This window comes from Arachis ipaensis, chromosome B06 (assembly GCF_000816755.2).
Source record: "Arachis ipaensis cultivar K30076 chromosome B06, Araip1.1, whole genome shotgun sequence".
Classification (NCBI taxonomy): domain Eukaryota; kingdom Viridiplantae; phylum Streptophyta; class Magnoliopsida; order Fabales; family Fabaceae; genus Arachis; species Arachis ipaensis.
In genome coordinates this window covers 134,594,756-134,600,075 of record NC_029790.2, presented here as the reverse complement: position 1 = coordinate 134,600,075, position 5,320 = coordinate 134,594,756, and the positions used below count along the sequence as shown (strand labels likewise).

The 5,320-nt window shown below is 39.1% G+C and overlaps 1 pseudogene; it reads left to right on the top strand.

Moving 5' to 3' along the window:
* Positions 1,316-4,550, top strand: LOC107647741 (annotated as a pseudogene).

The window sequence follows — 5,320 nt, the reverse complement described above, 5'->3', positions numbered from 1 at the left end:
TTATCATACAGAAATCAAATCAAAAGTCCACACTTGGGCGGCTCCACCTCTATAGGTAGCCCTTTCCTCTTGTGTGTCCTAACAGAATAACAAATCTAACGTGTGGCCTACACGTTAGGCTAGCAACCCCCCTGCTAGCTGGAGTCTGAGTTAGATGTATCTAAGTTAACGTCATAACCGCCGTTAACTACGGTTTTCTAATACGAGCCTCCCAAACCAATTCAAAACATATAATTTCAAATACAACAAATATTTGATCTTTCAAATATATAAGGTATCGAATCGAATCGAATCAAATCAAATCAAATCAGATAATACTTTTTCATCAGAAATCTTTTCTCAATCATACTTTTTCAACCATAAGAGATTTCAAATATATTTCACAGTTTTTAGAGTGAGTATCAACAAATACTTCAATGCTTCAAAAACAAATATTCAAATAAAATCAAACATTTTAGAATAATGCAAAAACTTCATCAAAAATATATATAGTCTCATGTATAGTTCCAAAAGTATAAACTTCATAAAAATGAGTTATTTAATTCTAATAAATCAATTATTTTAATCAATTCAAAACCGTTCAAAGCAAATATAGCTATAATTCAAATATCATAATTAATATATATATATATATCAAAATAATTATAGATGCACAATCAAACAATCATAAATGTAAAGCCTACTCACAACGTAGTCCCTAGGAACCGAAGATACCAAACCCAGAGTGCCAAATTCAAGGTAAGGAGGATTGAAGTGGAATGGAACGAATGAGCGTAGAATTTGAACCAGAGTAGTGACAAGATAGAGCTGGCTATAGTTCTCGATTGTTAAAACTATAATCCAAACGCGCCGACGGAACCTTTTGTAATAGCTCAAAAAAAAATTTGTGGGCCACTCTTCCTTTACTTTTTCCCTAACCCTAATCACACAAAAACACTCTCTCAACCCTCAGTCCCTCACTAGCCGTTGAGCTCCCACCCCCGCTCCTCCCACACCCTCTTCGTAGAAACACACACTCACGGACGCACTCCCCTCGCTCACCCTCACGACGTCGCTCATCCCCACACACACGCACCTACACTGACGCGGAGAAGAGAGGGAGGTCGCTGCTGCCATTCATGCCCATCGTTGCCAACTGCGCCGTCGCGGAGGAGCGTCTCTGTCGTCGCGAGCTGCAACCGCCGCCATTGCTGGGATGGACTAATGCTTTTGGAAATTTAACTTCTCTTGTTAGCCTTGATTTGTCATCCAATCAGATTGAAGGAGCAATCCCAACTCTTTTGGGAAATTTTACTTGTCTAGATAGTCTAGATATTTCAGATAATCAGCTTGAAGGGGAAATTCCAACCTTTTTGGAAAATTTGACTTCTTTGGTCAGTCTTGATATATCAGGTAATCAATTTGAAGGAGTGATTCCAACCTCTTTTAAAAAGTTATGCAACTTGAGAGACTTGTCTTTCTCAAATCTCAAATGCAATCAACAATTTAATGAAATCTTAGACATTCTCACCAACTCAAGAGTCTTGTGGCTTTCAGTTCTCAAATCTCAGGTCATCTCTCAAATCAACTTGGAATGTTCAAAAATCTTGAAAAACTTGATCTCTCTAACAACTCGATCGTTGGAGAAATTCCTCAATCATTAGCAGAGCTTTCATCGTTAAAACATGCTGAATTCTCCAGAAATCAACTTAGTGGAAATCCATTTAAAATCCTTGGACCACTTCCCAAGTTGACTTTTCTTGCCATAGATGACAATTTATTTCAAGGAATCGTACATGAAGATGACCTTGAGAATTTCCTGCATTGGGGGTGCTTTCAGCATCAGCTAACAATTTAGCTTTAAAAGTGAACCCCAGTTGGAAACCAAAATTTCAACTGAAGATTTTGCTGATGAGCTCGTGGAAGTTAGGTCCATGCTTTCCATCATGGATTCAGTCACAAAAGAATCTTGAATATTTGGATATGTCTAACGTAGGGATATCTGATTCCATTCCCACAGGGTTTTGGGAAACAAGTAGTTCTTCTTATTTGAACTTCTCTCACAATCATATCCATGGCAAGCTCCCAAAAGCATTAAAGGTTCAAGAATTTTTCCAGATAGTTGATCTTAGCTCAAATCATCTTTATGGAAATTTACCTTGTGTGGGTGCTAATGTGATTTGGCTAGATCTGTCACATAATTCATTTTCTGGGACAATAACAGATTTTCTTTGTCAAAAATCTGACAATCCAAATTGGTTACAAGTTCTCAAGCTTGCATCAAACAACTTATCAGGAAGAATTCCCAACTGTTGGAGAATGTGGCCAGAACTAGTGGAAGTCAACTTAGAAAGCAACTGTTTTATTGGAAGCTTACCTTCTTCCATGGGCTCCTTATCAAACCTACAACAATTGCGTATACGCAATAACACACTCTCTGGAAAATTTCCTGCCAGTTTAAAGAGAAACAGGAAATTGATATCATTGGATCTTGGAGAGAATAATCTCACAGGAGATATTCCAGCATGGGTTGGAGAAAGGCTAACAAATTTAAAATTTCTTCGGCTTCGATCCAACCATCTTTCATTAGGTTTTTCCCATGAAAATTAGTTCATAGTCCTTTTTTTTTTCCTCTTCCGGCAGTGTTCTTTGGTCTCTCTTTTGCTCCCTTTTCAGACGCTTTGGTTCGTCACCGCCCTTACCACCGCCTTTGTCTCGTCGTTGCGAGTTCAACGAGTCCAGCCTCGTCACCGGAAACCACCGCACGCGCCGCCACCCTCCGTCTGAAGTTCGCCGTTCGTCTGTCTCCGGGCAGTACTTTGTGCTCCGTTTTCAACCCTTTCCTGACGTTTAGGTTCCTCACCGCCGCCACCGTCGCCTTCAACTCGTTGCAACGTTTTCAGCGCCACCGGAATCATCGCCAGACTCGGCCGGACGCGCCGCCACGCGCCACTTGAAGTAGGCTGTCCGGTTGCAGGTGTTCTTCTTCCAGAAGCATTCGTCGCCGTTGGATCAGCGCTCCAGATCAACGGCTCAGCAACGCCCACGTGTCAGCCAGACGAGAGACGGACCGCATCCGATCCACGCGCCCGACCCGACCCGGTTCTCTGACCCTCGCGCCCAGTAAGCCGCTGACGTGTCTTGCCTCTCCAATCACCCCGTGCCACGTGTCATTACTTGCTGACGTGGCTGCTGGCGTGGCGCTGACGTGGCAGACAAGTGGGACCCTCCCTAAGGTTTTTTGGTGAGCTCTTTCCGATTTTGCCATCCGTTTCCTCATTTTCTGCTCCGAAATTGCAGTTTTTCTCTCCTCTCCTTGTTCTCTATGACTACTTTTATGGAACAATCAGATGTTTTTGCTACCACAGACAGAAAGGGCTTCGAGTTTTCGGTTGTGTATGTTTTGTTCTTCTTCAGCCTCATGAACATAGTAAACTTGAACCTCGGGCTCGTATGTGTTGTTTTCTTGGTTATGGCACTGAACATAAGGGTTATCGTTGTTGGGATCCTCTTTCTAAACGTATTCGTATATCTCGTCATGTTGTCTTTTGGGAGCACCATATGTTTTCTCGGTTCTCATCCTTTGAGTCGATTCCTACTACTCAGTCACCTTTGTTTACTAACCCCAATACTCATCACCCGACTCGTTTCCGGACTTTGTTATCCAAACTCAAGTTGGTATCCTTAGCTCCCACTTGAGTTTGAGGGGGGATGTTAGAGAATCATTAGCATTAATTAGGATCAATTAGTATCGTCTATATTTATGTAGTATATCTGTATATTAATTATAGGATTCTATGCTTTTATTACTCTGATTCATTTAGCACCTATAAATACCTCTTGTATATTGTACTTTTGAGCACAACTTAATAATACACTTTTCACATCATTCTCTCAGTCTCTTGTTTCTAACAAAAGGAATGGATATTGAGTACAGCAGTATTCTCGGCTTAGTGAAAAACATTGATCTTTCAGCCAATAAATTGTCGGGAGGAATACCAATGGAAATCACAGACTTGTCTGGTTTGGTTTATTTGAACTTGTCCAAGAATGATATAACTGGTCACATCCCTCAAAGTATTGGCAATATGGAGTCATTGGAATCCATTGATTTCTCTGGCAACCAACTCACAGGGGATATCCCTCAGAGTATTACAAACTTGAGCTTTCTCAACAAGCTCGACTTGTCCTACAATCACTTGGAGGGTCAAATCCCAACAGGCACTCAATTGCAAACCTTTGAAGCATCCAGTTTTGTCGGCAACAATCTCTGTGGTCCACCATTGCAGCTCAGCTGTACAGTTCCTGATGATGATGCAAATGACAGTAATGAGAAAGAGAGAAAGAAGCACAATGGAGTGAATTGGTTCTTTGTGTTTATGGCTTTTGGATTTATTGTGGGATTCTGGGGATTTGTTGGTCCATTGTTCATATTCAAATCATGGAGGTATGCCTATTTCCGTTTTCTTGATGACATGGGCTACAAACTTCAATCATGTTTGGGAATTTTAAGTTTGTAATTAGTTTCTTTTGTGATGTATTCTTGTTTTATGTGTGCTGTAAGAAATAAAAATCCATATGTACTTGTCCCGCTTGTTTAAAAGTCTATTCAATAAAAATCAATGTTTCTCTTCTTTTTCTTCTAATTGATGCTTATTAGTGCCGCGTGAAGCTATGATATAGCAGAGAAAAAACAGAGAAAAAAGTATCAGAGTTTGAAGCTGTCCTCAAGAATAATCCTAATTAGTATTTATTATGTAGTCTACAACATTATTTACTCAATGAATATTATTAGATTATTATAGATGTTATGATTTAATTTTAGTAAGACTTTACCTATGGTATATATTTTTTTCATTTCTTTAGGATATTATCTCAAGGAACTGCGGAATCACGGGTAGGTGGAAAAATATAGATGTCACTGTTAAACATTCATGTAATTCGTTGTGTCGAACAATGTATCATTTTTCATGTTTATATAATGTGAATTTGAAATTTACCAAAATGAGGAAGAATGATGAATATCATGAAGATGCTGAGTTGCATCAATTATGGTTAGTTCACTGGTTCTTCCATAATATAAGTTTACAACATCACACGCTTTGGCTTTGAAATTCTTGATTTTAATCATCAATTCACATGGAATAAGGACTTGTAATAAAATAATCCAAAAGAAAGAAGAAAGAAAGCAACATAGAATAATTAATAGAAAAAGAAAACGAGCGAAGACCAAGACTTTAAAGTTATAATACAGGAAGAGTTATATAGTAGACATATAATACATGTGTAGATAACACGTCGACTTTTTCTGATGAGGTAACTAATTTTCTTTTCTTTTTTA